The 27,201-nt window shown below is 39.3% G+C and overlaps 51 non-coding genes across 51 annotated transcripts; all 51 read right to left on the reverse strand.

Moving 5' to 3' along the window:
• Positions 1-18: 18 nt before the first annotated feature.
• On the reverse strand, positions 19-110 carry TRNAI-GAU (transfer RNA isoleucine (anticodon GAU)). The gene is given in 2 exon segments: positions 19-54; positions 73-110. It is a non-coding gene; the product is annotated as a tRNA-Ile (tRNA).
• Positions 111-717: 607 nt separating this feature from the next.
• On the reverse strand, positions 718-809 carry TRNAI-UAU (transfer RNA isoleucine (anticodon UAU)). The gene is given in 2 exon segments: positions 718-753; positions 772-809. It is a non-coding gene; the product is annotated as a tRNA-Ile (tRNA).
• Positions 810-1,649: 840 nt separating this feature from the next.
• Positions 1,650-1,741, reverse strand: TRNAI-UAU (transfer RNA isoleucine (anticodon UAU)). Its single transcript is given in 2 exon segments — positions 1,650-1,685; positions 1,704-1,741. It is a non-coding gene; the product is annotated as a tRNA-Ile (tRNA).
• A 374-nt stretch (positions 1,742-2,115) lies between these two features.
• On the reverse strand, positions 2,116-2,207 carry TRNAI-UAU (transfer RNA isoleucine (anticodon UAU)). Its single transcript is given in 2 exon segments — positions 2,116-2,151; positions 2,170-2,207. It is a non-coding gene; the product is annotated as a tRNA-Ile (tRNA).
• A 141-nt stretch (positions 2,208-2,348) lies between these two features.
• On the reverse strand, positions 2,349-2,440 carry TRNAI-UAU (transfer RNA isoleucine (anticodon UAU)). Its single transcript is given in 2 exon segments — positions 2,349-2,384; positions 2,403-2,440. It is a non-coding gene; the product is annotated as a tRNA-Ile (tRNA).
• Positions 2,441-2,581: 141 nt separating this feature from the next.
• Positions 2,582-2,673, reverse strand: TRNAI-UAU (transfer RNA isoleucine (anticodon UAU)). The gene is given in 2 exon segments: positions 2,582-2,617; positions 2,636-2,673. It is a non-coding gene; the product is annotated as a tRNA-Ile (tRNA).
• A 141-nt stretch (positions 2,674-2,814) lies between these two features.
• TRNAI-UAU (transfer RNA isoleucine (anticodon UAU)) lies at positions 2,815-2,906 on the reverse strand. Its single transcript is given in 2 exon segments — positions 2,815-2,850; positions 2,869-2,906. It is a non-coding gene; the product is annotated as a tRNA-Ile (tRNA).
• Positions 2,907-3,046: 140 nt separating this feature from the next.
• On the reverse strand, positions 3,047-3,138 carry TRNAI-UAU (transfer RNA isoleucine (anticodon UAU)). Its single transcript is given in 2 exon segments — positions 3,047-3,082; positions 3,101-3,138. It is a non-coding gene; the product is annotated as a tRNA-Ile (tRNA).
• Positions 3,139-3,978: 840 nt separating this feature from the next.
• TRNAI-UAU (transfer RNA isoleucine (anticodon UAU)) lies at positions 3,979-4,070 on the reverse strand. The gene is given in 2 exon segments: positions 3,979-4,014; positions 4,033-4,070. It is a non-coding gene; the product is annotated as a tRNA-Ile (tRNA).
• A 374-nt stretch (positions 4,071-4,444) lies between these two features.
• TRNAI-UAU (transfer RNA isoleucine (anticodon UAU)) lies at positions 4,445-4,536 on the reverse strand. Its single transcript is given in 2 exon segments — positions 4,445-4,480; positions 4,499-4,536. It is a non-coding gene; the product is annotated as a tRNA-Ile (tRNA).
• A 141-nt stretch (positions 4,537-4,677) lies between these two features.
• On the reverse strand, positions 4,678-4,769 carry TRNAI-UAU (transfer RNA isoleucine (anticodon UAU)). The gene is given in 2 exon segments: positions 4,678-4,713; positions 4,732-4,769. It is a non-coding gene; the product is annotated as a tRNA-Ile (tRNA).
• Positions 4,770-4,910: 141 nt separating this feature from the next.
• Positions 4,911-5,002, reverse strand: TRNAI-UAU (transfer RNA isoleucine (anticodon UAU)). Its single transcript is given in 2 exon segments — positions 4,911-4,946; positions 4,965-5,002. It is a non-coding gene; the product is annotated as a tRNA-Ile (tRNA).
• Positions 5,003-5,143: 141 nt separating this feature from the next.
• Positions 5,144-5,235, reverse strand: TRNAI-UAU (transfer RNA isoleucine (anticodon UAU)). The gene is given in 2 exon segments: positions 5,144-5,179; positions 5,198-5,235. It is a non-coding gene; the product is annotated as a tRNA-Ile (tRNA).
• Positions 5,236-5,608: 373 nt separating this feature from the next.
• TRNAI-GAU (transfer RNA isoleucine (anticodon GAU)) lies at positions 5,609-5,700 on the reverse strand. The gene is given in 2 exon segments: positions 5,609-5,644; positions 5,663-5,700. It is a non-coding gene; the product is annotated as a tRNA-Ile (tRNA).
• Positions 5,701-5,841: 141 nt separating this feature from the next.
• Positions 5,842-5,933, reverse strand: TRNAI-UAU (transfer RNA isoleucine (anticodon UAU)). Its single transcript is given in 2 exon segments — positions 5,842-5,877; positions 5,896-5,933. It is a non-coding gene; the product is annotated as a tRNA-Ile (tRNA).
• Positions 5,934-6,307: 374 nt separating this feature from the next.
• TRNAI-UAU (transfer RNA isoleucine (anticodon UAU)) lies at positions 6,308-6,399 on the reverse strand. The gene is given in 2 exon segments: positions 6,308-6,343; positions 6,362-6,399. It is a non-coding gene; the product is annotated as a tRNA-Ile (tRNA).
• Positions 6,400-6,540: 141 nt separating this feature from the next.
• TRNAI-UAU (transfer RNA isoleucine (anticodon UAU)) lies at positions 6,541-6,632 on the reverse strand. Its single transcript is given in 2 exon segments — positions 6,541-6,576; positions 6,595-6,632. It is a non-coding gene; the product is annotated as a tRNA-Ile (tRNA).
• Positions 6,633-6,773: 141 nt separating this feature from the next.
• On the reverse strand, positions 6,774-6,865 carry TRNAI-UAU (transfer RNA isoleucine (anticodon UAU)). Its single transcript is given in 2 exon segments — positions 6,774-6,809; positions 6,828-6,865. It is a non-coding gene; the product is annotated as a tRNA-Ile (tRNA).
• Positions 6,866-7,239: 374 nt separating this feature from the next.
• TRNAI-GAU (transfer RNA isoleucine (anticodon GAU)) lies at positions 7,240-7,331 on the reverse strand. Its single transcript is given in 2 exon segments — positions 7,240-7,275; positions 7,294-7,331. It is a non-coding gene; the product is annotated as a tRNA-Ile (tRNA).
• Positions 7,332-7,472: 141 nt separating this feature from the next.
• On the reverse strand, positions 7,473-7,564 carry TRNAI-GAU (transfer RNA isoleucine (anticodon GAU)). The gene is given in 2 exon segments: positions 7,473-7,508; positions 7,527-7,564. It is a non-coding gene; the product is annotated as a tRNA-Ile (tRNA).
• A 141-nt stretch (positions 7,565-7,705) lies between these two features.
• Positions 7,706-7,797, reverse strand: TRNAI-UAU (transfer RNA isoleucine (anticodon UAU)). Its single transcript is given in 2 exon segments — positions 7,706-7,741; positions 7,760-7,797. It is a non-coding gene; the product is annotated as a tRNA-Ile (tRNA).
• Positions 7,798-7,938: 141 nt separating this feature from the next.
• On the reverse strand, positions 7,939-8,030 carry TRNAI-GAU (transfer RNA isoleucine (anticodon GAU)). Its single transcript is given in 2 exon segments — positions 7,939-7,974; positions 7,993-8,030. It is a non-coding gene; the product is annotated as a tRNA-Ile (tRNA).
• A 141-nt stretch (positions 8,031-8,171) lies between these two features.
• TRNAI-UAU (transfer RNA isoleucine (anticodon UAU)) lies at positions 8,172-8,263 on the reverse strand. The gene is given in 2 exon segments: positions 8,172-8,207; positions 8,226-8,263. It is a non-coding gene; the product is annotated as a tRNA-Ile (tRNA).
• Positions 8,264-8,404: 141 nt separating this feature from the next.
• On the reverse strand, positions 8,405-8,496 carry TRNAI-UAU (transfer RNA isoleucine (anticodon UAU)). Its single transcript is given in 2 exon segments — positions 8,405-8,440; positions 8,459-8,496. It is a non-coding gene; the product is annotated as a tRNA-Ile (tRNA).
• Positions 8,497-8,637: 141 nt separating this feature from the next.
• On the reverse strand, positions 8,638-8,729 carry TRNAI-GAU (transfer RNA isoleucine (anticodon GAU)). The gene is given in 2 exon segments: positions 8,638-8,673; positions 8,692-8,729. It is a non-coding gene; the product is annotated as a tRNA-Ile (tRNA).
• Positions 8,730-8,870: 141 nt separating this feature from the next.
• On the reverse strand, positions 8,871-8,962 carry TRNAI-UAU (transfer RNA isoleucine (anticodon UAU)). Its single transcript is given in 2 exon segments — positions 8,871-8,906; positions 8,925-8,962. It is a non-coding gene; the product is annotated as a tRNA-Ile (tRNA).
• A 141-nt stretch (positions 8,963-9,103) lies between these two features.
• TRNAI-GAU (transfer RNA isoleucine (anticodon GAU)) lies at positions 9,104-9,195 on the reverse strand. The gene is given in 2 exon segments: positions 9,104-9,139; positions 9,158-9,195. It is a non-coding gene; the product is annotated as a tRNA-Ile (tRNA).
• Positions 9,196-9,336: 141 nt separating this feature from the next.
• TRNAI-UAU (transfer RNA isoleucine (anticodon UAU)) lies at positions 9,337-9,428 on the reverse strand. The gene is given in 2 exon segments: positions 9,337-9,372; positions 9,391-9,428. It is a non-coding gene; the product is annotated as a tRNA-Ile (tRNA).
• A 374-nt stretch (positions 9,429-9,802) lies between these two features.
• TRNAI-GAU (transfer RNA isoleucine (anticodon GAU)) lies at positions 9,803-9,894 on the reverse strand. The gene is given in 2 exon segments: positions 9,803-9,838; positions 9,857-9,894. It is a non-coding gene; the product is annotated as a tRNA-Ile (tRNA).
• Positions 9,895-10,501: 607 nt separating this feature from the next.
• On the reverse strand, positions 10,502-10,593 carry TRNAI-GAU (transfer RNA isoleucine (anticodon GAU)). The gene is given in 2 exon segments: positions 10,502-10,537; positions 10,556-10,593. It is a non-coding gene; the product is annotated as a tRNA-Ile (tRNA).
• A 607-nt stretch (positions 10,594-11,200) lies between these two features.
• On the reverse strand, positions 11,201-11,292 carry TRNAI-UAU (transfer RNA isoleucine (anticodon UAU)). Its single transcript is given in 2 exon segments — positions 11,201-11,236; positions 11,255-11,292. It is a non-coding gene; the product is annotated as a tRNA-Ile (tRNA).
• A 374-nt stretch (positions 11,293-11,666) lies between these two features.
• Positions 11,667-11,758, reverse strand: TRNAI-GAU (transfer RNA isoleucine (anticodon GAU)). Its single transcript is given in 2 exon segments — positions 11,667-11,702; positions 11,721-11,758. It is a non-coding gene; the product is annotated as a tRNA-Ile (tRNA).
• Positions 11,759-11,899: 141 nt separating this feature from the next.
• Positions 11,900-11,991, reverse strand: TRNAI-UAU (transfer RNA isoleucine (anticodon UAU)). Its single transcript is given in 2 exon segments — positions 11,900-11,935; positions 11,954-11,991. It is a non-coding gene; the product is annotated as a tRNA-Ile (tRNA).
• A 374-nt stretch (positions 11,992-12,365) lies between these two features.
• On the reverse strand, positions 12,366-12,457 carry TRNAI-GAU (transfer RNA isoleucine (anticodon GAU)). The gene is given in 2 exon segments: positions 12,366-12,401; positions 12,420-12,457. It is a non-coding gene; the product is annotated as a tRNA-Ile (tRNA).
• Positions 12,458-13,064: 607 nt separating this feature from the next.
• On the reverse strand, positions 13,065-13,156 carry TRNAI-UAU (transfer RNA isoleucine (anticodon UAU)). The gene is given in 2 exon segments: positions 13,065-13,100; positions 13,119-13,156. It is a non-coding gene; the product is annotated as a tRNA-Ile (tRNA).
• Positions 13,157-13,763: 607 nt separating this feature from the next.
• On the reverse strand, positions 13,764-13,855 carry TRNAI-UAU (transfer RNA isoleucine (anticodon UAU)). The gene is given in 2 exon segments: positions 13,764-13,799; positions 13,818-13,855. It is a non-coding gene; the product is annotated as a tRNA-Ile (tRNA).
• Positions 13,856-13,996: 141 nt separating this feature from the next.
• On the reverse strand, positions 13,997-14,088 carry TRNAI-UAU (transfer RNA isoleucine (anticodon UAU)). The gene is given in 2 exon segments: positions 13,997-14,032; positions 14,051-14,088. It is a non-coding gene; the product is annotated as a tRNA-Ile (tRNA).
• Positions 14,089-15,627: 1,539 nt separating this feature from the next.
• Positions 15,628-15,719, reverse strand: TRNAI-UAU (transfer RNA isoleucine (anticodon UAU)). The gene is given in 2 exon segments: positions 15,628-15,663; positions 15,682-15,719. It is a non-coding gene; the product is annotated as a tRNA-Ile (tRNA).
• Positions 15,720-15,860: 141 nt separating this feature from the next.
• Positions 15,861-15,952, reverse strand: TRNAI-UAU (transfer RNA isoleucine (anticodon UAU)). The gene is given in 2 exon segments: positions 15,861-15,896; positions 15,915-15,952. It is a non-coding gene; the product is annotated as a tRNA-Ile (tRNA).
• Positions 15,953-16,093: 141 nt separating this feature from the next.
• On the reverse strand, positions 16,094-16,185 carry TRNAI-UAU (transfer RNA isoleucine (anticodon UAU)). Its single transcript is given in 2 exon segments — positions 16,094-16,129; positions 16,148-16,185. It is a non-coding gene; the product is annotated as a tRNA-Ile (tRNA).
• Positions 16,186-17,025: 840 nt separating this feature from the next.
• TRNAI-UAU (transfer RNA isoleucine (anticodon UAU)) lies at positions 17,026-17,117 on the reverse strand. The gene is given in 2 exon segments: positions 17,026-17,061; positions 17,080-17,117. It is a non-coding gene; the product is annotated as a tRNA-Ile (tRNA).
• Positions 17,118-17,258: 141 nt separating this feature from the next.
• Positions 17,259-17,350, reverse strand: TRNAI-UAU (transfer RNA isoleucine (anticodon UAU)). Its single transcript is given in 2 exon segments — positions 17,259-17,294; positions 17,313-17,350. It is a non-coding gene; the product is annotated as a tRNA-Ile (tRNA).
• Positions 17,351-17,491: 141 nt separating this feature from the next.
• Positions 17,492-17,583, reverse strand: TRNAI-UAU (transfer RNA isoleucine (anticodon UAU)). Its single transcript is given in 2 exon segments — positions 17,492-17,527; positions 17,546-17,583. It is a non-coding gene; the product is annotated as a tRNA-Ile (tRNA).
• A 607-nt stretch (positions 17,584-18,190) lies between these two features.
• TRNAI-UAU (transfer RNA isoleucine (anticodon UAU)) lies at positions 18,191-18,282 on the reverse strand. Its single transcript is given in 2 exon segments — positions 18,191-18,226; positions 18,245-18,282. It is a non-coding gene; the product is annotated as a tRNA-Ile (tRNA).
• Positions 18,283-18,423: 141 nt separating this feature from the next.
• On the reverse strand, positions 18,424-18,515 carry TRNAI-UAU (transfer RNA isoleucine (anticodon UAU)). Its single transcript is given in 2 exon segments — positions 18,424-18,459; positions 18,478-18,515. It is a non-coding gene; the product is annotated as a tRNA-Ile (tRNA).
• A 374-nt stretch (positions 18,516-18,889) lies between these two features.
• TRNAI-UAU (transfer RNA isoleucine (anticodon UAU)) lies at positions 18,890-18,981 on the reverse strand. The gene is given in 2 exon segments: positions 18,890-18,925; positions 18,944-18,981. It is a non-coding gene; the product is annotated as a tRNA-Ile (tRNA).
• A 141-nt stretch (positions 18,982-19,122) lies between these two features.
• TRNAI-UAU (transfer RNA isoleucine (anticodon UAU)) lies at positions 19,123-19,214 on the reverse strand. The gene is given in 2 exon segments: positions 19,123-19,158; positions 19,177-19,214. It is a non-coding gene; the product is annotated as a tRNA-Ile (tRNA).
• Positions 19,215-20,054: 840 nt separating this feature from the next.
• Positions 20,055-20,146, reverse strand: TRNAI-UAU (transfer RNA isoleucine (anticodon UAU)). Its single transcript is given in 2 exon segments — positions 20,055-20,090; positions 20,109-20,146. It is a non-coding gene; the product is annotated as a tRNA-Ile (tRNA).
• A 4,569-nt stretch (positions 20,147-24,715) lies between these two features.
• Positions 24,716-24,807, reverse strand: TRNAI-UAU (transfer RNA isoleucine (anticodon UAU)). The gene is given in 2 exon segments: positions 24,716-24,751; positions 24,770-24,807. It is a non-coding gene; the product is annotated as a tRNA-Ile (tRNA).
• Positions 24,808-26,812: 2,005 nt separating this feature from the next.
• TRNAI-UAU (transfer RNA isoleucine (anticodon UAU)) lies at positions 26,813-26,904 on the reverse strand. Its single transcript is given in 2 exon segments — positions 26,813-26,848; positions 26,867-26,904. It is a non-coding gene; the product is annotated as a tRNA-Ile (tRNA).
• A 141-nt stretch (positions 26,905-27,045) lies between these two features.
• On the reverse strand, positions 27,046-27,137 carry TRNAI-UAU (transfer RNA isoleucine (anticodon UAU)). The gene is given in 2 exon segments: positions 27,046-27,081; positions 27,100-27,137. It is a non-coding gene; the product is annotated as a tRNA-Ile (tRNA).
• Between the last annotated feature and the right edge of the window lie 64 nt (positions 27,138-27,201).

Here is a 27,201-nt window from a genome sequence, read left to right on the forward strand (position 1 = left end):
TTTTAAATAAAATACATCTTCCCCAGGTGAGGATCGAACTCACAGCCTCGGCATTACTCGCAAGTACTGCACTATCAGTACCGCGCGCTAACCAATTGCGCCACTGGGGACAGATGTCCGAGTAAGAAAGAAAATTTCTATTACGAAGTGAACAAATCTAAAAACAATTGCATAAAAAAGGACACGAGGAGTCTGGTAATTGACGTTCTATCCTCTTAAGTAAAGAGTATGATTTTTAAATAAAATACATCTTCCCCAGGTGAGGATCGAACTCACAGCCTCGGCATTACTCGCAAGTACTGCACTATAAGTATCGCGCGCTAACCAATTGCGCCACTGGGGACAGATGTCCGAGTAAGAAAGAAAATTTCTATTACGAAGTGAACAAATCTAAAAACAATTGCATAAAAAAGGACACGAGGAGTCTGGTAATTGACGTTCTATCCTCATAAGTATAGAGTATCATTTTTAAATAAAATACATCTTCCCCAGGTGAGGATCGAACTCACAGCCTCGGCATTACTCGCAAGTACTGCACTATAAGTACCGCGTGCTAACCAATTGCGCCACTGGGGACAGATGTCCGAGTAAGAAAGAAAATTTCTATTACGAAGTGAACAAATCTAAAAACAATTGCATAAAAAAGGACACGAGGAGTCTGGTAATTGACGTTCTATCCTCTTAAGTAAAGAGTATCATTTTTAAATAAAATACATCTTCCCCAGGTGAGGATCGAACTCACAGCCTCGGCATTACTCGCAAGTACTGCACTATAAGTACCGCGCGCTAACCAATTGCGCCACAGGGGACAGATGTCCGAGTAAGAAACAAAATTTCTATTACGAAGTAAACAAATCTAAAAACAATTGCATAAAAAATGACACGAGGAGTCTGGTAATTGACGTTCTATCCTCTTAAGTAAGGAGTATCATTTTTAAATAAAATACATCTTCCCCAGGTGAGGATCGAACTCACAGCCTCGGCATTACTCGCAAGTACTGCACTATAAGTACCGCGCGCTAACCAATTGCGCCTCTAGGGACAGATGTCCGAGTAAGAAAGAAAATTTCTATTACGAAGTGAACAAATCTAAAAACAATTCCATAAAAAAGGACACGAGGAGTCTGGTAATTGACGTTCTATCCTCATAAGTATAGAATATCATTTTTAAATAAAATACATCTTCCCCAGGTGATGATCGAACTCACAGCCTCGGCATTACTCGCAAGTACTGCACTATAAGTACCGCGCGCTAACCAATTGCGCCACTGGGGACAGATGTCCGAGTAAGAAAGAAAATTTCTATTACGAAGTGAACAAATCTAAAAACAATTGCATAAATAATGACACGAGGAGTCTGGTAATTGACGTTCTATCCTCTTAAATAAAGAGTATCATTTTTAAATAAAATACATCTTCCCCAGGTGATGATCGAACTCACAGCCTCGGCATTACTCGCAAGTACTGCACTATAAGTACCGCTCGCTAACCAATTGCGCCACTGGGGACAGATGTCCGAGTAAGAAAGAAAATTTCTATTACGAAGTGAACAAATCTAAAAACAATTGCATATAAAAGGACACGAGGAGTCTGGTAATTGACGTTCTATCCTCTTAAGTAAAGAGTATCATTTTTAAATAAAATACATCTTCCCCAGGTGAGGATCGAACTCACAGCCTCGGCATTACTCGCAAGTACTGCACTATAAGTACCGCGCGCTAACCAATTGCGCCACTGGGGACAGATGTCCGAGTAAGAAAGAAAATTTCTATTACGAAGTGAACAAATCTAAAAACAATTGCATAAAAAAGGACACGAGGAGTCTGGTAATTGACGTTCTATCCACTTAAGTAAAGAGTATCATTTTTAAATAAAATACATCTTCCCCAGGTGAGGATCGAACTCACAGCCTCGGCATTACTCGCAAGTACTGCACTATAAGTACCGCGCGCTAACCAATTGCGTTACTGGGGACAGATGTCCGAGTAAGAACGAAAATTTCTATTACGAAGTGAACAAATCTAAAAACAATTGCATAAAAAAGGACACGAGGAGTCTGGTAATTGACGTTCTATCCTCTTAAGTAAAGAGTATCATTTTTAAATAAAATAAATCTTCCCCAGGTGAGGATCGAACTCACAGCCTCGGCATTACTCGCAAGTACTGCACTATAAGTACCGCGCGCTAACCAATTGCGCCACTGGGGACAGATGTCCGAGTAAGAAAGAAAATATCTATTACGAAGTGAACAAATCTAAAAACAATTGCATAAAAAAGGACACGAGGAGTCTGGTAATTGATGTTCTATCCTCTTAAGTAAACAGTATCATTTTTAAATAAAATACATCTTCCCCAGGTGAGGATCGAACTCACAGCCTCGGCATTACTCGCAAGTACTGCACTATAAGTACCGCGCGCTAACCAATTACGCCACTGGGGACAGATGTCTGAGTAAGAAAGAAAATTTCTATTACGAAGTGAACAAATCTAAAAACAATTGCATAAAAAAGGACACGAGGAGTCTGGTAATTGACGTTCTATCCTCTTAAGTAAAGAGTATCATTTTTAAATAAAATACATCTTCCCCAGGTGAGGATCGAACTCACAGCCTCGGCATTACTCGCAAGTACTGCACTATAAGTACCGCGCGCTAACCAATTGCGCCACTGGGGACAGATGTCCGAGTAAGAAAGAAAATTTCTATTACGAAGTGAACAAATCTAAAAACAATTGCATATAAAAGGACACGAGGAGTCTGGTAATTGACGTTCTATCCTCTTAAGTAAGGAGTATCATTTTTAAATAAAATACATCTTCCCCAGGTGAGGATCGAACTCACAGCCTCGGCATTACTCGCAAGTACTGCACTATAAGTACCGCGCGCTAACCAATTGCGCCACTGGGGACAGATGTCCGAGTAAGAAAGAAAATTTCTATTACGAAGTGAACAAATCTAAAAACAATTGCATAAAAATGACACGAGGAGTCTGGTAATTGACGTTCTATCCTCTTAAGTAAAGAGTATCATTTTTAAATAAAATACATCTTCCCCAGGTGAGGATCGAACTCACAGCCTCGGCATTACTCGCAAGTACTGCACTATAAGTACCGCGCGCTAACCAATTGCGCCACAGGGGACAGATGTCCGAGTAAGAAACAAAATTTCTATTACGAAGTGAACAAATCTAAAAACAATTGCATAAAAAATGACACGAGGAGTCTGGTAATTGACGTTCTATCCTCTTAAGTAAGGAGTATCATTTTTAAATAAAATACATCTTCCCCAGGTGAGGATCGAACTCACAGCCTCGGCATTACTCGCAAGTACTGCACTATAAGTACCGCGCGCTAACCAATTGCGCCTCTAGGGACAGATGTCCGAGTAAGAAAGAAAATTTCTATTACGAAGTGAACAAATCTAAAAACAATTCCATAAAAAAGGACACGAGGAGTCTGGTAATTGACGTTCTATCCTCATAAGTATAGAATATCATTTTTAAATAAAATACATCTTCCCCAGGTGATGATCGAACTCACAGCCTCGGCATTACTCGCAAGTACTGCACTATAAGTACCGCGCGCTAACCAATTGCGCCACTGGGGACAGATGTCCGAGTAAGAAAGAAAATTTCTATTACGAAGTGAACAAATCTAAAAACAATTGCATAAATAATGACACGAGGAGTCTGGTAATTGACGTTCTATCCTCTTAAATAAAGAGTATCATTTTTAAATAAAATACATCTTCCCCAGGTGATGATCGAACTCACAGCCTCGGCATTACTCGCAAGTACTGCACTATAAGTACCGCTCGCTAACCAATTGCGCCACTGGGGACAGATGTCCGAGTAAGAAAGAAAATTTCTATTACGAAGTGAACAAATCTAAAAACAATTGCATATAAAAGGACACGAGGAGTCTGGTAATTGACGTTCTATCCTCTTAAGTAAAGAGTATCATTTTTAAATAAAATACATCTTCCCCAGGTGAGGATCGAACTCACAGCCTCGGCATTACTCGCAAGTACTGCACTATAAGTACCGCGCGCTAACCAATTGCGCCACTGGGGACAGATGTCCGAGTAAGAAAGAAAATTTCTATTACGAAGTGAACAAATCTAAAAACAATTGCATAAAAAAGGACACGAGGAGTCTGGTAATTGACGTTCTATCCACTTAAGTAAAGAGTATCATTTTTAAATAAAATACATCTTCCCCAGGTGAGGATCGAACTCACAGCCTCGGCATTACTCGCAAGTACTGCACTATAAGTACCGCGCGCTAACCAATTGCGTTACTGGGGACAGATGTCCGAGTAAGAACGAAAATTTCTATTACGAAGTGAACAAATCTAAAAACAATTGCATAAAAAAGGACACGAGGAGTCTGGTAATTGACGTTCTATCCTCTTAAGTAAAGAGTATCATTTTTAAATAAAATAAATCTTCCCCAGGTGAGGATCGAACTCACAGCCTCGGCATTACTCGCAAGTACTGCACTATAAGTACCGCGCGCTAACCAATTGCGCCACTGGGGACAGATGTCCGAGTAAGAAAGAAAATATCTATTACGAAGTGAACAAATCTAAAAACAATTGCATAAAAAAGGACACGAGGAGTCTGGTAATTGACGTTCTATCCTCTTAAGTAAACAGTATCATTTTTAAATAAAATACATCTTCCCCAGGTGAGGATCGAACTCACAGCCTCGGCATTACTCGCAAGTACTGCACTATAAGTACCGCGCGCTAACCAATTACGCCACTGGGGACAGATGTCTGAGTAAGAAAGAAAATTTCTATTACGAAGTGAACAAATCTAAAAACAATTGCATAAAAAAGGACACGAGGAGTCTGGTAATTGACGTTCTATCCTCTTAAGTAAAGAGTATCATTTTTAAATAAAATACATCTTCCCCAGGTGAGGATCGAACTCACAGCCTCGGCATTACTCGCAAGTACTGCACTATAAGTACCGCGCGCTAACCAATTGCGCCACTGGGGACAGATGTCCGAGTAAGAAAGAAAATTTCTATTACGAAGTGAACAAATCTAAAAACAATTGCATATAAAAGGACACGAGGAGTCTGGTAATTGACGTTCTATCCTCTTAAGTAAGGAGTATCATTTTTAAATAAAATACATCTTCCCCAGGTGAGGATCGAACTCACAGCCTCGGCATTACTCGCAAGTACTGCACTATAAGTACCGCGCGCTAACCAATTGCGCCACTGGGGACAGATGTCCGAGTAAGAAAGAAAATTTCTATTACGAAGTGAACAAATCTAAAAACAATTGCATAAAAATGACACGAGGAGTCTGGTAATTGACGTTCTATCCTCTTAAGTAAAGAGTATCATTTTTAAATAAAATACATCTTCCCCAGGTGAGGATCGAACTCACAGCCTCGGCATTACTCGCAAGTACTGCACTATAAGTACCGCGCGCTAACTAATTGCGCCACTGGGGACAGATGTCCGAGTAAGAAAGAAAATTTCTATTACGAAGTGAACAAATCTAAAAACAATTGCATAAAAAAGGACACGAGGAGTCTGGTAATTGACGTTCTATCCTCTTAAGTAAAGAATATCATTTTTAAATAAAATACATCTTCCCCAGGTGAGGATCGAACTCACAGCCTCGGCATTACTCGCAAGTACTGCACTATCAGTACCGCGCGCTAACCAATTGCGCCACTGGGGACAGATGTCCGAGTAAGAAAGAAAATTTCTATTACGAAGTGAACAAATCTAAAAACAATTGCATAAAAAAGGACACGAGGAGTCTGGTAATTGACGTTCTATCCTCTTAAGTAAAGAGTATCATTTTTAAATAAAATACATCTTCCCCAGGTGAGGATCGAACTCACAGCCTCGGCATTACTCGCAAGTACTGCACTATAAGTACCGCGCGCTAACCAATTGCGCCACTGGGGACAGATGTCCGAGTAAGAAAGAAAATTTCTATTACGAAGTGAACAAATCTAAAAACAATTGCATAAAAAAGGACACGAGGAGTCTGGTAATTGACGTTCTATCCACTTAAGTAAAGAGTATCATTTTTAAATAAAATACATCTTCCCCAGGTGAGGATCGAACTCACAGCCTCGGCATTACTCGCAAGTACTGCACTATAAGTACCGCGCGCTAACCAATTGCGTTACTGGGGACAGATGTCCGAGTAAGAACGAAAATTTCTATTACGAAGTGAACAAATCTAAAAACAATTGCATAAAAAAGGACACGAGGAGTCTGGTAATTGACGTTCTATCCTCTTAAGTAAAGAGTATCATTTTTAAATAAAATAAATCTTCCCCAGGTGAGGATCGAACTCACAGCCTCGGCATTACTCGCAAGTACTGCACTATAAGTACCGCGCGCTAACCAATTGCGCCACTGGGGACAGATGTCCGAGTAAGAAAGAAAATATCTATTACGAAGTGAACAAATCTAAAAACAATTGCATAAAAAAGGACACGAGGAGTCTGGTAATTGACGTTCTATCCTCTTAAGTAAAGAGTATCATTTTTAAATAAAATACATCTTCCCCAGGTGAGGATCGAACTCACAGCCTCGGCATTACTCGCAAGTACTGCACTATAAGTACCGCGCGCTAACCAATTGCGCCACTGGGGACAGATGTCCGAGTAAGAAAGAAAATTTCTATTACGAAGTGAACAAATCTAAAAACAATTGCATATAAAAGGACACGAGGAGTCTGGTAATTGACGTTCTATCCTCTTAAGTAAGGAGTATCATTTTTAAATAAAATACATCTTCCCCAGGTGAGGATCGAACTCACAGCCTCGGCATTACTCGCAAGTACTGCACTATAAGTACCGCGCGCTAACCAATTGCGCCACTGGGGACAGATGTCCGAGTAAGAAAGAAAATTTCTATTACGAAGTGAACAAATCTAAAAACAATTGCATAAAAAATGACACGAGGAGTCTGGTAATTGACGTTCTATCCTCTTAAGTAAAGAGTATCATTTTTAAATAAAATACATCTTCCCCAGGTGAGGATCGAACTCACAGCCTCGGCATTACTCGCAAGTACTGCACTATAAGTACCGCGCGCTAACTAATTGCGCCACTGGGGACAGATGTCCGAGTAAGAAAGAAAATTTCTATTACGAAGTGAACAAATCTAAAAACAATTGCATAAAAAAGGACACGAGGAGTCTGGTAATTGACGTTCTATCCTCTTAAGTAAAGAATATCATTTTTAAATAAAATACATCTTCCCCAGGTGAGGATCGAACTCACAGCCTCGGCATTACTCGCAAGTACTGCACTATCAGTACCGCGCGCTAACCAATTGCGCCACTGGGGACAGATGTCCGAGTAAGAAAGAAAATTTCTATTACGAAGTGAACAAATCTAAAAACAATTGCATAAAAAAGGACACGAGGAGTCTGGTAATTGACGTTCTATCCTCTTAAGTAAAGAATATCATTTTTAAATAAAATACATCTTCCCCAGGTGAGGATCGAACTCACAGCCTCGGCATTACTCGCAAGTACTGCACTATCAGTACCGCGCGCTAACCAATTGCGCCACTGGGGACAGATGTCCGAGTAAGAAAGAAAATTTCTATTACGAAGTGAACAAATCTAAAAACAATTGCATAAAAAAGGACACGAGGAGTCTGGTAATTGACGTTCTATCCTCTTAAGTAAAGAGTATCATTTTTAAATAAAATACATCTTCCCCAGGTGAGGATCGAACTCACAGCCTCGGCATTACTCGCAAGTACTGCACTATAAGTACCGCGCGCTAACCAATTGCGCCACTGGGGACAGATGTCCGAGTAAGAAAGAAAATTTCTATTACGAAGTGAACAAATCTAAAAACAATTGCATAAAAAAGGACACGAGGAGTCTGGTAATTGACGTTCTATCCACTTAAGTAAAGAATATCATTTTTAAATAAAATACATCTTCCCCAGGTGAGGATCGAACTCACAGCCTCGGCATTACTCGCAAGTACTGCACTATCAGTACCGCGCGCTAACCAATTGCGCCACTGGGGACAGATGTCCGAGTAAGAAAGAAAATTTCTATTACGAAGTGAACAAATCTAAAAACAATTGCATAAAAAAGGACACGAGGAGTCTGGTAATTGACGTTCTATCCTCTTAAGTAAAGAGTATCATTTTTAAATAAAATACATCTTCCCCAGGTGAGGATCGAACTCACAGCCTCGGCATTACTCGCAAGTACTGCACTATAAGTACCGCGCGCTAACCAATTGCGCCACTGGGGACAGATGTCCGAGTAAGAAAGAAAATTTCTATTACGAAGTGAACAAATCTAAAAACAATTGCATAAAAAAGGACACGAGGAGTCTGGTAATTGACGTTCTATCCACTTAAGTAAAGAGTATCATTTTTAAATAAAATACATCTTCCCCAGGTGAGGATCGAACTCACAGCCTCGGCATTACTCGCAAGTACTGCACTATAAGTACCGCGCGCTAACCAATTGCGCCACTGGGGACAGATGTCCGAGTAAGAAAGAAAATATCTATTACGAAGTGAACAAATCTAAAAACAATTGCATAAAAAAGGACACGAGGAGTGTGGTAATTGACGTTCTATCCTCTTAAGTAAACAGTATCATTTTTAAATAAAATACATCTTCCCCAGGTGAGGATCGAACTCACAGCCTCGGCATTACTCGCAAGTACTGCACTATCAGTACCGCGCGCTAACCAATTGCGCCACTGGGCACAGATGTCCGAGTAAGAAAGAAAATTTCTATTACGAAGTGAACAAATCTAAAAACAATTGCATAAAAAAGGACACGAGGAGTCTGGTAATTGACGTTCTGTCCTCTTAAGTAAAGAGTATCATTTTTAAATAAAATACATCTTCCCCAGGTGAGGATCGAACTCACAGCCTCGGCATTACTCGCAAGTACTGCACTATAAGTACCGCGCGCTAACCAATTGCGCCACTGGGGACAGATGTCCGAGTAAGAAAGAAAATTTCTATTACGAAGTGAACAAATCTAAAAACTATTGCATAAAAAATGACACGAGGAGTCTGGTAATTGACGTTCTATCCTCTTAACTAAAGAGTATCATTTTTAAATAAAATACATCTTCCCCAGGAGAGAATCGAACTCACAGCCTCGGCATTACTCGCAAGTACTGCACTATCAGTACCGCGCGCTAACCAATTGCGCCACTGGGGACAGATGTCCGAGTAAGAAAGAAAATTTCTATTACGAAGTGAACAAATCTAAAAACAAATGCATAAAAAATGACACGAGGAGTCTGGTAATTGACGTTCTATCCTCTTAAGTAAAGAGTATCATTTTTAAATTAAATACATCTTCCCCAGGTGAGGATCGAACTCACAGCCTCGGCATTACTCGCAAGTACTGCACTATAAGTACCGCGCGCTAACCAATTGCGCCACTGGGGACAGATGTACGAGTAAGAAAGAAAATTTCTATTACGAAGTGAACAAATCTAAAAACAATTGCATAAAAAATGACACGAGGAGTCTGGTAATTGACGTTCTATCCTCTTAAATAAAGAGTATCATTTTTAAATAAAATACATCTTCCGCAGGTGAGGATCGAACTCACAGCCTCGGCATTACTCGCAAGTACTGCACTATAAGTACCGCGCGCTAACCAATTGCCCCACTGGGGACAGATGTCCGAGTAAGAAAGAAAATTTCTATTACGAAGTGAACAAATCTAAAAACAATTGTATAAAAAAGGACACGAGGAGTCGGGTAATTGACGGTCTATCCTCTTAAGTAAAGAGTATCATTTTTAAATAAAATACATCTTCCCCAGGTGAGGATCGAACTCACAGCCTCGGCCTTACTCGCAAGTACTGCACTATCAGTACCGCGCGCTAACCAATTGCGCCACTGGGGACAGATGTCCGAGTAAGAAAGAAAATTTCTATTACGAAGTGAACAAATCTAAAAACAATTGCATTAAAAAGGACACGAGGAGTCTGGTAATTGACGTTCTATCCTCTTAAGTAAAGAGTATCATTTTTAAATAAAATACATCTTCCCCAGGTGAGGATCGAACTCGCAGCCTCGGCATTACTCGCAAGTACTGCACTATAAGTACCGCGCGCTAACCAATTGCGCCACTGGGGACAGATGTCCGAGTAAGAAAGAAAATTTCTATTACGAAGTGAACAAATCTAAAAACAATTGCATAAAAAAGGACACGCGGAGTCTGGTAATTGACGTTCTATCCTCTTAAGTAAAGAGTATCATTTTTAAATAAAATACATCTTCCCCAGGTGAGGATCGAACTCAGAGCCTCGGCATTACTCGCAAGTACTGCACTATATGTACCGCGCGCTAACCAATTGCGCCACTGGGGACAGATGTCCGAGTAAGAAAGAAAATTTCTATTACGAAGTGAACAAATCTAAAAACAATTGCATAAAAAAGGACACGAGGAGTCTGGTAATTGACGTTCTATCCTCTTAAGTAAAGAGTATCATTTTTAAATAAATTACATCTTCCCCAGGCGAGGATCGAACTCACAGCCTCGACATTACTCGCAAGTACTGCACTATCAGTACCGTGCGCTAACCAATTGCGCCACTGGGGACAGATGTCCGAGTAAGAAAGAAAATTTCTATTACGAAGTGAACAAATCTAAAAACAATTGCATAAAAAAGGACACGAGGAGTCTGGTAATTGACGTTCTATCCTCTTAAGTAAAGAGTATCATTTTTAAATAAAATACATTTTCCCCAGGTGAGGATCGAACTCACAGCCTCGGCATTACTCGCAAGTACTGCACTATAAGTACCGCGCGCTAACCAATTGCGCCTCTGGGGACAGATGTCCGAGTAAGAAAGAAAATTTCTATTACGAAGTGAACAAATCTAAAAACAATTGCATAAAAAAGGACACGAGGAGTCTGGTAATTGACGTTCTATCCTCTTAAGTAAAGAGTATCATTTTTAAATAAAATACATCTTCCCCAGGTGAGGATCGAACTCACTGTCTCGGCATTACTCGCAAGTACTGCACTATAAGTACCGCGCGCTAACCAATTGCGCCACTGGGGACTGATGTCCGAGTAAGAAAGAAAATTTCTATTACGAAGTGATCAAATCTAAAAACAATTGCATAAAAAAGGACACGCGGAGTCTGGTAATTGACGTTCTATCCTCTTAAGTAAAGAGCATCATTTTTAAATAAAATACATCTTCCCCAGGTGAGGATCGAACTCACAGCCTCGGCATTACTCGCAAGTACTGCACTATAAGTACCGCGCGCTAACCAATTGCGCCACTGGGGACAGATGTCCGAGTAAGAAAGAAAATTTCTATTACGAAGTGAACAAATCTAAAAACAATTGCATAAAAAAGGACACGAGGAGTCTGGTAATTGACGTTCTATCCTCTTAAGTAAAGAGTATCATTTTTGAATAAAATACATCTTCCCCAGGTGAGGATCGAACTCAGAGCCTCGGCATTACTCGCAAGTACTGCACTATAAATACCGCGCGCAAACCAATTGCGCCACTAGGGACAGATGTCCGAGTAAGAAAGAAAATTTCTATTACGAAGTGAACAAATCTAAAAACAATTGCATAAAAAAGGACACGAGGAGTCTGGTAATTGACGTTCTATCCTCTTAAGTAAAGAGTATCATTTTTAAATAAAATACATCTTCCCCAGGCGAGGATCGAACTCTCAGCCTCGACATTACTCGCAAGTACTGCACTATCAGTACCACGCGCTAACCAATTGCGCCACTGGGGACAGATGTCCGAGTAAGAAAGAAAATTTCTATTACGAGGTGAACAAATCTAAAAACAATTGTATAAAAAAGGACACGAGGAGTCTGGTAATTGACGTTCTATCCTCTTAAGTAAAGAGTATCATTTTTAAATAAAATACATTTTCCCCAGGTGAGGATCGAACTCACAGCCTCGGCATTACTCGCAAGTACTGCACTATAAGTACCGCGCGCTAACCAATTGCGCCACTGGGGACAGATGTCCGAGTAAGAAAGAAAATTTCTATTACGAAGTGAACAAATCTAAAAACAATTGCTTAAAAAAGGACACGCGGAGTCTGGTAATTGACGTTCTATCCTCTTAAGTAAAGAGTATCATTTTTAAATAAAATACATCTTCCCCAGGTGAGGATCGAACTCAGAGCCTCGGCATTACTCGCAAGTACTGCACTATATGTACCGCGCGCTAACCAATTGCGCCACTGGGGACAGATGTCCGAGTAAGAAAGAAAATTTCTATTACGAAGTGAACAAATCTAAAAACAATTGCATAAAAAAGGACACGAGGAGTCTGGTAATTGACGTTCTATCCTCTTAAGTAAAGAGTATCATTTTTAAATAAATTACATCTTCCCCAGGCGAGGATCGAACTCACAGCCTCGACATTACTCGCAAGTACTGCACTATCAGTACCGTGCGCTAACCAATTGCGCCACTGGGGACAGATGTCCGAGTAAGAAAGAAAATTTCTATTACGAAGTGAACAAATCTAAAAACAATTGCATAAAAAAGGACACGAGGAGTCTGGTAATTGACGTTCTATCCTCTTAAGTAAAGAGTATCATTTTTAAATAAAATACATTTTCCCCAGGTGAGGATCGAACTCACAGCCTCGGCATTACTCGCAAGTACTGCACTATAAGTACCGCGCGCTAACCAATTGCGCCTCTGGGGACAGATGTCCGAGTAAGAAAGAAAATTTCTATTACGAAGTGAACAAATCTAAAAACAATTGCATAAAAAAGGACACGAGGAGTCTGGTAATTGACGTTCTATCCTCTTAAGTAAAGAGTATCATTTTTAAATAAAATACATCTTCCCCAGGTGAGGATCGAACTCACTGTCTCGGCATTACTCGCAAGTACTGCACTATAAGTACCGCGCGCTAACCAATTGCGCCACTGGGGACAGATGTCCGAGTAAGAAAGAAAATTTCTATTACGAAGTGATCAAATCTAAAAACAATTGCATAAAAAAGGACACGCGGAGTCTGGTAATTGACGTTCTATCCTCTTAAGTAAAGAGTATCATTTTTAAATAAAATACATCTTCCCCAGGTGAGGATCGAACTCACAGCCTCGGCATTACTCGCAAGTACTGCACTATAAGTACCGCGCGCTAACCAATTGCGCCACTGGGGACAGATGTCCGAGTAAGAAAGAAAATTTCTATTACGAAGTGAACAAATCTAAAAACAATTGCATAAAAAAGGACACGAGGAGTCTGGTAATTGACGTTCTATCCTCTTAAGTAAAGAGTATCATTTTTGAATAAAATACATCTTCCCCAGGTGAGGATCGAACTCACAGCCTCGGCATTACTCGCAAGTACTGCACTATAAGTACCGCGCGCTAACCAATTGCGCCTCTGGGGACAGATGTCCGAGTAAGAAAGAAAATTTCTATTACGAAGTGAACAAATCTAAAAACAATTGCATAAAAAAGGACACGAGGAGTCTGGTAATTGACGTTCTATCCTCTTAAGTAAAGAGTATCATTTTTAAATAAAATACATCTTCCCCAGGTGAGGATCGAACTCACTGTCTCGGCGTTACTCGCAAGTACTGCACTATAAATACCGCGCGCTAACCAATTGCGCCACTGGGGACAGATGTCCGAGTAAGAAAGAAAATTTCTATTACGAGGTGAACAAATCTAAAAACAATTGCATAGAAAATGATACGAGGAGTCTGGTAATTGACGTTCTATCCTCTTAAGTAAAGAGTATCATTTTTAAATAAAATACATCTTCCCCAGGTGAGGATCGAACTCACAGCCTCGGCATTACTCGCAAGTGCTGCCCTATAAGTACCGCGCGCTAACCAATTGCGCCACTGGGGACAGATGTCCGAGTAAGAAAGAAAATTTCTATTACGAAGTGAACAAATCTAAAAACAATTGCATAAAAAAGGACACGAGGAGTCTGGTAATTGACGTTCTATCCTCTTAAGTAAAGAGTATCATTTTTAAATAAAATACATCTTCCCCAGGTGAGGATCGAACTCACAGCCTCGGCATTACTCGCAAGTACTGCACTATAAGTACCGCGCGCTAACCAATTGCGCCACTGGGGACAGATGTCCGAGTAAGAAAGAAAATTTCTATTACGAAGTGAACAAATCTGAAAACAATTGCATAAAAAAGGACACGAGGAGTCTGGTAATTGACGTTCTATCCTCTTAAGTAAAGAGTATCATTTTTAAATAAAATACATCTTCCCCAGGTGAGGATCGAACTCACAGCCTCGGCATTACTCGCAAGTACTGCACTATATGTACCGCGCGCTAACCAATTGCGCCACCGGGGACAGATGTCCGAGTAAGAAAGAAAATTTCTATTACGAAGTGAACAAATCTAAAAACAAATGCATAAAAAATGACACGAGGAGTCTGGTAATTGACGTTCTATCCTCTTAAGTAAAGAGCATCATTTTTAAATAAAATACATCTTCCCCAGGAGAGGATCGAACTCACAGCCTCGGCATTACTCGCAAGTACTGCACTATAAGTACCGCGCGCTAACCAATTGCGCCACTGGGGACAGATGTCCGAGTAAGAAAGAAAATTTCTGTTACGAAGTGAACAAATCTAAAAACAATTGCATAAAAAAGGACACGAGGAGTCTGGTAATTGACGTTCTATCCTCATAAGTAAAGAGTATCATTTTTAAATAAAATACATCTTCCCCAGGAGAGGATCGAACTCACAGCCTCGGCATTACTCGCAAGTACTGCACTATATGTACCGCGCGCTAACCAATTGCGCCACCGGGGACAGATGTCCGAGTAAGAAAGAAAATTTCTATTACGAAGTGAACAAATCTAAAAACAAATGCATAAAAAATGACACGAGGAGTCTGGTAATTGACGTTCTATCCTCTTAAGTAAAGAGCATCATTTTTAAATAAAATACATCTTCCCCAGGAGAGGATCGAACTCACAGCCTCGGCATTACTCGCAAGTACTGCACTATAAGTACCGCGCGCTAACCAATTGCGCCACTGGGGACAGATGTCCGAGTAAGAAAGAAAATTTCTATTACGAAGTGAACAAATCTAAAAACAATTGCATAAAAAATGACACGAGGAGTCTGGTAATTGACGTTCTATCCTCTTAAGTAAAGAATATCATTTTTAAATAAAATACATCTTCCCCAGGTGAGGATCTAACTCACAGCCTCGGCATTACTCGCAAGTACTGCACTATAAGTACCGCAAGCTAACCAATTGCGCCACTGGGGACAGATGTCCGAGTAAGAAAGAAAATTTCTATTGCGAAGTGAACAAATCTTAAAACAATTGCATAAAAAAGGACACGAGGAGTCTGGTAATTGACGTTCTATCCTCTTAAGTAAAGAGTATCATTTTTAAATAAAATACATCTTCCCCAGGTGAGGATCGAACTCACAGCCTCGGCATTACTCGCAAGTAGTGCACTATATGTACCGCGCGCTAACCAATTGCGCCACCGGGGACAGATGTCCGAGTAAGAAAGAAAATTTCTATTACGAAGTGAACAAATCTAAAAACAATTGCATAAAAAATGACACGAGGAGTCTGGTAATTGACGTTCTATCCTCTTAAGTAAAGAGCATCATTTTTAAATAAAATACATCTTCCCCAGGTGAGGATCGAACTCACAGCCTCGGCATTACTCGCAAGTACTGCACTATAAGTACCGCGCGCTAACCAATTGCGCCACTGGGGACAGATGTCCGAGTAAGAAAGAAAATTTCTGTTACGAAGTGAACAAATCTAAAAACAATTGCATAAAAAAGGACACGAGGAGTCTGGTAATTGACGTTCTATCCTCATAAGTAAAGAGTATCATTTTTAAATAAAATACATCTTCCCCAGGTGAGGATCGAACTCACAGCCTCGGCATTACTCGCAAGTACTTCACTATAAGTACCGCGCGCTAACCAATTGCGCCACTGGGGACAGATGTCCGAGTAAGAAAGAAAATTTCTATAACGAAGTGAACAAATCTAAAAACAATTGCATAAAAAAGGACACGAGGAGTCTGGTAATTGACGTTCTATCCTCTTAAGTAAAGAGTATCATTTTTAAATAAAATACATCTTCCCCAGGTGAGGATCGAACTCACAGCCTCGGCATTACTCGCAAGTACTGCACTATAAGTACCGCGCGCTAACCAATTGCGCCACTGGGGACAGATGTCCGAGTAAGAAAGAAAATTTCTATTACGAAGTGAACAAATCTAAAAACAATTGCATAAAAAAGGACACGAGGAGTCTGGTAATTGACGTTCTATCCTCTTAAGTAAAGAGTATCATTTTTAAATAAAATACATCTTCCCCAGGTGAGGATCGAACTCTCAGCCTCGGCATTACTCGCAAGTACTGCACTATAAGTACCGTGCGCTAACCAATTGCGCCACTGGGGACAGATGTCCGAGTAAGAAAGAAAATTTCTATTACGAAGTGAACAAATCTAAAAACAATTGCATAAAAAATGACACGAGGAGTCTGGTAATTGACGTTCTATCCTCTTAAGTAAAGAATATCATTTTTAAATAAAATACATCTTCCCCAGGTGAGGATCGAACTCACAGCCTCGGCATTACTCGCAAGTGCTGCACTATATGTACCGCGCGCTAACCAATTGCGGCACTGGGGACAGATGTCCGAGTAAGAAAGAAAATTTCTATTACGAAGTGAACAAATCTAAAAACAATTGCATAAAAAATGACACGAGGAGTCTGGTAATTGACGTTCTATCCTCTTAAGTAAAGAATATCATTTTTAAATAAAATACATCTTCCCCAGGTGAGGATCGAGCTCACAGCCTCGGCATTACTCGCAAGTGCTGCACTATATGTACCGCGCGCTAACCAATTGCGGCACTGGGGACAGATGTCCGAGTAAGAAAGAAAATTTCTATTACGAAGTGAAAAAATCTAAAAAAAATTGCATAAAAAAGGACACGAGGAGTCTGGTAATTGACGTTCTATCCTCTTAAGTAAAGAGTATCATTTTTAAATAAAATACATCTTCCCCAGGTGAGGATCGAACTCACACCCTCGGCATTACTCGCAAGTACTTCACTATAAGTACCGCGCGCTAACCAATTGCGCCACTGGGGACAGATGTCCGAGTAAGAAAGAAAATTTCTATAACGAAGTGAACAAATCTAAAAACAATTGCATAAAAAAGGACACGAGGAGTCTGGTAATTGACGTTCTATCCTCTTAAGTAAAGAGTATCATTTTTAAATAAAATACATCTTCCCCAGGTGAGGATCGAACTCACAGCCTCGGCATTACTCGCAAGTACTGCACTATAAGTACCGCGCGCTAACCAATTGCGCCACTGGGGACAGATGTCCGAGTAAGAAAGAAAATTTCTATTGCGAAGTGAACAAATCTTAAAACAATTGCATAAAAAATGACATGAGAAGTCTGGTAATTGACGTTCTATCCTCATAAGTAAAGAGTATCATTTTTAAATAAAATACATCTTCCCCAGGTGAGGATCGAACTCACAGCCTCGGCATTACTCGCAAGTACTGCACTATAAGTACCGCGCGCTAACCAATTGCGCCACTGGGGACAGATGTCCGAGTAAGAAAGAAAATTTCTATTGCGAAGTGAACAAATCTTAAAACAATTGCATAAAAAATGACATGAGAAGTCTGGTAATTGACGTTCTATCCTCATAAGTAAAGAATATCATTTTTGAATAAAATACATCTTCTCCAGGTGAGGATCGAACTCACAGCCTCGGCATTACTCGCAAGTACTGCACTATAAGTACCGCGCGCTAACCAATTGCGCCACTGGGGACAGATGTCCGAGTAAGAAAGAAAATTTCTATTGCGAAGTGAACAAATCTTAAAACAATTGCATAAAAAATGACATGAGAAGTCTGGTAATTGACGTTCTATCCTCATAAGTAAAGAATATCATTTTTGAATAAAATACATCTTCCCCAGGTGAGGATCGAACTCACAGCCTCGGCATTACTCGCAAGTACTGCACTATAAGTACCGCGTGCTAACCAATTGCGCCACTGGGGACAGATGTCCGAGTAAGAAAGAAAATTTCTATTGCGAAGTGAACAAATCTTAAAACAATTGCATAAAAAATGACATGAGAAGTCTGGTAATTGACGTTCTATCCTCATAAGTAAAGAATATCATTTTTGAATAAAATACATCTTCCCCAGGTGAGGATCGAACTCACAGCCTCGGCATTACTCGCAAGTACTGCACTATAAGTACCGCGCGCTAACCAATTGCGCCACTGGGGACAGATGTCCGAGTAAGAAAGAAAATTTCTATTGCGAAGTGAACAAATCTTAAAACAATTGCATAAAAAATGACATGAGAAGTCTGGTAATTGACGTTCTATCCTCATAAGTAAAGAATATCATTTTTGAATAAAATACATCTTCCCCAGGTGAGGATCGAACTCACAGCCTCGGCATTACTCGCAAGTACTGCACTATAAGTACCGCGCGCTAACCAATTGCGCCACTGGGGACAGATGTCCGAGTAAGAAAGAAAATTTCTATTGCGAAGTGAACAAATCTTAAAACAATTGCATAAAAAATGACATGAGAAGTCTGGTAATTGACGTTCTATCCTCATAAGTAAAGAATATCATTTTTGAATAAAATACATCTTCCCCAGGTGAGGATCGAACTCACAGCCTCGGCATTACTCGCAAGTACTGCACTATAAGTACCGCGTGCTAACCAATTGCGCCACTGGGGACAGATGTCCGAGTAAGAAAGAAAATTTCTATTGCGAAGTGAACAAATCTTAAAACAATTGCATAAAAAATGACATGAGAAGTCTGGTAATTGACGTTCTATCCTCATAAGTAAAGAATATCATTTTTGAATAAAATACATCTTCCCCAGGTGAGGATCGAACTCACAGCCTCGGCATTACTCGCAAGTACTGCACTATAAGTACCGCGCGCTAACCAATTGCGCCACTGGGGACAGATGTCCGAGTAAGAAAGAAAATTTCTATTGCGAAGTGAACAAATCTTAAAACAATTGCATAAAAAATGACATGAGAAGTCTGGTAATTGACGTTCTATCCTCATAAGTAAAGAATATCATTTTTGAATAAAATACATCTTCCCCAGGTGAGGATCGAACTCACAGCCTCGGCATTACTCGCAAGTACTGCACTATAAGTACCGCGCGCTAGCCAATTGCGCCACTGGGGACAGATGTCCGAGTAAGAAAGAAAATTTCTATTGCGAAGTGAACAAATCTTAAAACAATTGCATAAAAAATGACATGAGAAGTCTGGTAATTGACGTTCTATCCTCATAAGTAAAGAATATCATTTTTAATTAAAATACATCTTCCCCAGGTGAGGATCGAACTCACAGCCTCGGCATTACTCGCAAGTACTGCACTATAAGTACCGCGCTCTAACCAATTGCGCCACTGGGGACAGATGTCCGAGTAAGAAGGAAAATTTCTATTGCGAAGTGAACAAATCTTAAAACAATTGCATAAAAAATGACACGAGAAGTCTGGTAATTGACGTTCTATCCTCATAAGTAAAGAATATCATTTTTAAATAAAATACATCTTCCCCAGGTGAGGATCGAACTTACAGACTCGGCAGTACTCGCAAGTACTGCACTATAAATACCGCGCGCTAGCCAATTGCGCCACTGGGGACAGATGTCCGAGTAAGAAAGAAAATTTCTATCGCGAAGTGAACAAATCTTAAAACAATTGCATAAAAAATGACACGAGAAGTCTGGTAATTGACGTTCTATCCTCATAAGTAAAGAATATCATTTTTAAATAAAATACATCTTCCCCAGGTGAGGATCGAACTCACAGCCTCGGCATTACTCGCAAGTACTGCACTTTAAGTACCGCGCGCTAACCAATTGCGCCACTGGGGACAGATGTCCGAGTAAGAAAGGAAGTTTCTGTTGCGAAACGAACAAATCTTAAAACAATTGCATAAAAAATGACACGAGAAGTCTGGTAATTGACGTTCTATCCTCATAAGTAAAGAATATCATTTTTAAATAAAATACATCTTCCCCAGGTGAGGCTCGAACTCACAGCCTCGGCATTACTCGCAAGCACTGCATTATAAGTACCGCGCGCTAACCAATTGCGCCACTGGGGACAGTTGTGCGAGCAAAAGAGAGAAAAGTTCTATCTATCCTAAAATGCGCATTTGAAAGTCTACCAGTAAGTAATAGGTGTTTACTAAATTACATCGCAGTGATCATTAATTGATGGATGAATTATATGAAATTATTAATCAAAACAATGAGATATGTTACCTATTTTAATATTGAATTTTTCAAAAGCAATTAGGATCGTTTTAGGTAAATTATTGCAAAATTATTTGAAATCAATCCTGAGGGCTAATTTTGAATCAGATTTTAATCCAAAGATGTGTAACTTAAATATTTGTAGTTATCAAAGTTATATTATTTCTATGATTTATTCTTATAGGAAAGTGAATTTTACAAAAGCGAATAGAACTATTCTAGATAAATTATTTCAAAATTAAGTAAACTTAATCCTGAGGGCAGGGAATGGAGAGTTCGCCTCCCAGTGAGATGAACCAGGTTCGAATCCCAGCGGTAGTTGGTTGCTATGAATTCTGCTTCCTGCTCTCTCCAACCCCAGTGCTGACGTAAAAATATCCTCAGTGGCTGACGGATTGTGGGTAAAAATCCTCCTGGCGTTGGGCTAATCGTAAGAGGTTTTTGTGGTTTTCCTTTGAGTAAATGCTGGTTAGTTTCAGCAAAAAGTCCTCCATGAAGGCCAGTTTGTCTAAATGCTTGCTTCAGAAATTCCCTTATCTTCTGGATTAGGCTCAAAATTACATGGTTACTGAGTTGAACATTGATAAATTATCGATAAATTCAATAAGCTAATCGATAAAAATAAGCTAATCGATAAATTATCAAAAAGCAATTAAAATCATTATTTAGAGTTCATTCTAAATTTTCTAATTTTTAAAAAATGTATGCCTTAAATCTTAGTAATGAACAATGCTTTCTCCATCAATTTTCTATTTCTATGTTTCATTTGCATTGGAAAGTGAATTTTAAGTCGAATCTAAAAAAGGGGTGTCGCTTAAATCTTTCTAATAAGCAATGAATAAGCCTTAAATTTTCTATTTTTATACTTTATTAGTATTGGAAAGTGAATTTTACAAAAGCAAATAGGATCATTATGGGTAAATGATCAAAAAGCAATTAAATTCATTATTAAGGGTTAATTTTAAAATTAAAATCTAATTCAACTAAGATATGTGTCACTTAAATCTTAGTAATTAACAAAGTATCCGCTTTCAATTTCCTATTTCTATGCTTCATTTTTAGAGGAAAGAGAATTTTATAAAAACAAAAAAGATCATTATGAATAAATTATGAAAAACATTATTTAAATCATTATTAAGGGTTTATTCTAAACTAAATTCCAATCCAACAAAGATGCGTCACTTAAATCTTAGTAATTAACAATGTATTTGCTTTCAGTTTCCTATTTCCATGTTTCATTCGAATTGGAAAGTGAATTTCACAAAAGCAAGTAGGATGTATTCGATATCCGTTCGGTTGTCATAGCAACTCCCAACTTAATGAATTCCGAACTATCCCCTTTTGAAATGGAAATAAAATAGAATCAAGAATAAAATCTTCTTGAAAAGTTGCGAAAATTCCCAGCGCACAACAACACGCTACGAAAGAGCCTATCTCTCGATATTCCTAAGTAAATAGAGAGGAATAAAAAAATGGAAGAATATTTGATGGAATATTTCAAAAGGCTCATAAAGTATTAATATAATGCATTTAGTTTTTTACGTGGATAATAAGATAAAGGAAAATGTATTTTTTAAAGAAAATTATAGTTTATTCAGCTCTGTTTACTTAATTGATATCTGTATATTGATTCACCGCTTGTTTGCTTTTAATTATTTACTCGAGATTTGGGCACATTTTTTAATGAAGTCGTAACATTAATATTTTTCTTCTTGATCTGGTAAACATTTGATTTTTTTTTTATTCATTCAATTGTTTTTATTGTAGACTTAATTTTGAAAGATGACATGAGGAGTCTGGTAATTGACGTTCTATCCTCATAAGTAAAGAATATCATTTTTAAATAAAATACATCTTCCCCAGGTGAGGATCGAACTCGCAGCCTCGGCATTACTCGCAAGTACTGCACTATAAGTACCGCGCGCTAACCAATTGCGCCACTGGGGACATATGTCCGAGTAAGAAAGAAAATTTCTATTGCGAAGTGAACAAATCTTAAAACAATTGCATAAAAAATGACACGAGAAGTCTGGTAATTGACGTTCTATCCTCATAAGTAAAGAATATCATTTTTAAATAAAAGACATTTTCCCCAGGTGAGGATCGAACTCACAGCCTCGGCATTACTCGCAAGTACTGCACTATAAGTACTGCGCGCTAACCAATTACGCCACTGGGGACAGATGTCCGAGAAAGAAAGAAAATTTCTATTCCGAAGTGAACAAATCTTAAAACAATTGCATAAAAAATGACATGAGGAGTCTGGTAATTGACGTTCTATCCTCATAAGTAAAGAATATCTTCTTTAAATAAAATACATCTTCCCCAGGCGAAGATCGAACTAACAGCCTCTGCATTACTCGCAAGTACTGCACTATATGTACCGCGCGCTAACCAATTGCGCCACTGGGGACAGATGTCCGAGTAAGAAAGAAAATTTCTATTGCGAAGTGAACAAATCTTAAAACAATTGCATAAAAAATGACACGAGAAGTCTGGTAATTGACGTTCTATCCTCATAAGTAAAGAATATCATTTTTAAATAAAATACATCTTCCCCAGGTGAGGATCGAACTCACAGACTCGGCAGTACTCGCAAGTACTGCACTATAAATGCCGCGCGCTAACCAATTGCGCCACTGGGGACAGATGTCCGAGTGAGAAAGAAAATTTCTATCGCGAAGTGAACAAATCTTAAAACAATTGCATAAAAAATGACACGAGAAGTCTGGTAATTGACGTTCTATCCTCATAAGTAAAGAATATCATTTTTAAATAAAATACATCTTCCCCAGGAGAGGATCGAACTCACAGACTCGGCAGTACTCGCAAGTACTGCACTATAAATACCGCGCGCTAACCAATTGCGCCACTGGGGACAGATGTCCGAGTAAGAAAGGAAGTTTCTGTTGCGAAACGAACAAATCTTAAAACAATTGCATAAAAAATGACACGAGAAGTCTGGTAATTGACGTTCTATCCTCATAAGTAAAGAATATCATTTTTAAATAAAATACGTCTTCCCCAGGTGAGGATCGAACTCACAGCCTCGGCATTACTCGCAAGTACTGCACTATAAGTTCCGCGCGCTAACCAATTGCGCCACTGGGGACAGATGTCCGAGTACGAAAGAAAATTTCTATTGCGAAACGAACAAATCTTAAAACAATTGCATAAAAAATGACATGAGAAGTCTGGTAATTGACGTTCTATCCTCATAAGTAAAGAATATCATTTTTAAATAAAATACATCTTCCCCAGGTGAGGATCGAACTCACAGCCTCGGCATTACTCGCAAGTACTGCACTTTAAGTACCGCGCGCTAACCAAATGCGCCACTGGGGACAGATGTCCGAGTAAGAAAGGAAGTTTCTGTTGCGAAACGAACAAATCTTAAAACAATTGCATAAAAAATGACACGAGAAGTCTGGTAATTGACGTTCTATCCTCATAAGTAAAGAATATCATTTTTAAATAAAATACATCTTCCCCAGGTGAGGATCGAACTCACAGCCTCGGCATTACTCGCAAGTACTGCACTATAAGTTCCGCGCGCTAACCAATTACGCCACTGGGGACAGATGTCCGAGTACGAAAGAAAATTTCTATTGCGAAACGAACAAATCTTAAAACAATTGCATAAAAAATGACATGAGAAGTCTGGTAATTGACGTTCTATCCTCATAAGTAAAGAATATCATTTTTAAATAAAATACATCTTCCCCAGGTGAGGATGGAACTCACAGCCTCGGCATTACTCGCAAGTACTGCACTATAAGTACCGCGCTCTAACCAATTGCGCCACTGGGGACAGGTGTCCGAGTAAGAAGGAAAATTTCTATTGCGAAGTGAACAAATCTTAAAACAATTGCATAAAAAATGACACGAGAAGTCTGGTAATTGACGTTCTATCCTCATAAGTAAAGAATATCATTTTTAAATAAAATACATCTTCCCCAGGTGAGGATCGAACTCACAGCCTCGGCATTACTCGCAAGTACTGCACTTTAAGTACCGCGCGCTAACCAAATGCGCCACTGGGGACAGATGTCCGAGTAAGAAAGGAAGTTTCTGTTGCGAAACGAACAAATCTTAAAACAATTGCATAAAAAATGACACGAGAAGTCTGGTAATTGACGTTCTATCCTCATAAGTAAAGAATATCATTTTTAAATAAAATACATCTTCCCCAGGTGAGGATCGAACTCACAGCCTCGGCATCACTCGCAAGTACTGCACTATAAGTTCCGCGCGCTAACCAATTACGCCACTGGGGGCAGATGTCCGAGTACGAAAGAAAATTTCTATTGCGAAACGAACAAATCTTAAAACAATTGCATAAAAAATGACATGAGAAGTCTGGTAATTGACGTTCTATCCTCATAAGTAAAGAATATCATTTTTAAATAAAATACATCTTCCCCAGGTGAGGATCGAACTCACAGCCTCGGCATTACTCGCAAGTACTGCACTATAAGTACCGCGCGCTATCCAATTGCGCCACTGGGGACAGATACCCGAGTGAGAAAGAAAATTTCCTTTGCGAAGTGAACAAATCTTAAAACAATTGCATAAAAAATGACATGAGAAGTCTGGTAATTGACGTTCTATCCTCATAAATAAAGAATATCATTTTTAAATAAAATACATCTTCCCCAGGTGAGGATGGAACTCACAGCCTCGGCATTACTCGCAAGTACTGCACTATAAGTACCGCGCGCTAACCAATTGCGCCACTGGGGACAGATGTCCGAGTAAGAAAGAAAATTTCTATTGCGAAGTGAACAAATCTTAAAACAATTGCATAAAAAATGACATGAGAAGTCTGGTAATTGACGTTCTATCCTCATAAATAAAGAATATCATTTTTAAATAAAATACATCTTCCCCAGGTGAGGATGGAACTCACAGCCTCGGCATTACTCGCAAGTACTGCACTATAAGTACCGCGCTCTAACCAATTGCGCCACTGGGGACAGATGTCCGAGTAAGAAGGAAAATTTCTATTGCGAAGTGAACAAATCTTAAAACAATTGCATAAAAAATGACACGAGAAGTCTGGTAATTGACGTTCTATCCTCATAAGTAAAGAATATCATTTTTAAATAAAATACATCTTCCCCAGGTGAGGATCGAACTTACAGACTCGGCAGTACTCGCAAGTACTGCACTATAAATACCGCGCGCTAACCAATTGCGCCACTGGGGACAGATGTCCGAGTGAGAAAGAAAATTTCTATCGCGAAGTGAACAAATCTTAAAACAATTGCATAAAAAATGACACGAGAAGTCTGGTAATTGACGTTCTATCCTCATAAGTAAAGAATATCATTTTTAAATAAAATACATCTTCCCCAGGTGAGGATCGAACTCACAGACTCGGCAGTACTCGCAAGTACTGCACTATAAATACCGCGCGCTAACCAATTGCGCCACTGGGGACAGATGTCCGAGTAAGAAAGGAAGTTTCTGTTGCGAAACGAACAAATCTTAAAACAATTGCATAAAAAATGACACGAGAAGTCTGGTAATTGACGTTCTATCCTCATAAGTAAAGAATATCATTTTTAAATAAAATACATCTTCCCCAGGTGAGGATCGAACTCACAGCCTCGGCATTACTCGCAAGTACTGCACTTTAAGTACCGCGCGCTAACCAATTGCGCCACTGGGGACAGATGTCCGAGTAAGAAAGGAAGTTTCTGTTGCGAAACGAACAAATCTTAAAACAATTGCATAAAAAATGACACGAGAAGTCTGGTAATTGACGTTCTATCCTCATAAGTAAAGAATATCATTTTTAAATAAAATACATCTTCCCCAGGTGAGGATCGAACTCACAGCCTCGGCATTACTCGCAAGTACTGCACTATAAGTTCCGCGCGCTAACCAATTGCGCCACTGGGGACAGATGTCCGAGTACGAAAGAAAATTTCTATTGCGAAACGAACAAATCTTAAAACAATTGCATAAAAAATGACACGAGAAGTCTGGTAATTGACGTTCTATCCTCATAAGTAAAGAATATCATTTTTAAATAAAATACATCTTCCCCAGGTGAGGATCGAACTCACAGCCTCGGCATTACTCGCAAGTACTGCACTTTAAGTACCGCGCGCTAACCAAATGCGCCACTGGGGACAGATGTCCGAGTAAGAAAGGAAGTTTCTGTTGCGAAACGAACAAATCTTAAAACAATTGCATAAAAAATGACACGAGAAGTCTGCTAATTGACGTTCTATCCTCATAAGTAAAGAATATCATTTTTAAATAAAATACATCTTCCCCAGGTGAGGATCGAACTCACAGCCTCGGCATTACTCGCAAGTACTGCACTATAAGTTCCGCGCGCTAACCAATTACGCCACTGGGGACAGATGTCCGAGTACGAAAGAAAATTTCTATTGCGAAACGAACAAATCTTAAAACAATTGCATAAAAAATGACATGAGAAGTCTGGTAATTGATGTTCTATCCTCATAAGTAAAGAATATCATTTTTAAATAAAATACATCTTCCCCAGGTGAGGATCGAACTCACAGCCTCGGCATTACTCGCAAGTACTGCACTATAAGTACCGCGCGCTATCCAATTGCGCCACTGGGGACAGATACCCGAGTAAGAAAGAAAATTTCTTTTGCGAAGTGAACAAATCTTAAAACAATTGCATAAAAAATGACATGAGAAGTCTGGTAATTGACGTTCTATCCTCATAAGTAAAGAATATCATTTTTGAATAAAATACATCTTCCCCAGGTGAGGATCGAACTCACAGCCTCGGCATTACTCGCAAGTACTGCACTATAAGTACCGCGCGCTATCCAATTGCGCCACTGGGGACAGATACCCGAGTAAGAAAGAAAATTTCTTTCGCGAAGTGAACAAATCTTAAAACAATTGCATA

This window comes from Parasteatoda tepidariorum, chromosome 2, assembly GCF_982258835.1.
Source record: "Parasteatoda tepidariorum strain Cologne lab strain chromosome 2, Ptep-v5.0, whole genome shotgun sequence".
NCBI lineage: Eukaryota > Metazoa > Arthropoda > Arachnida > Araneae > Theridiidae > Parasteatoda > Parasteatoda tepidariorum.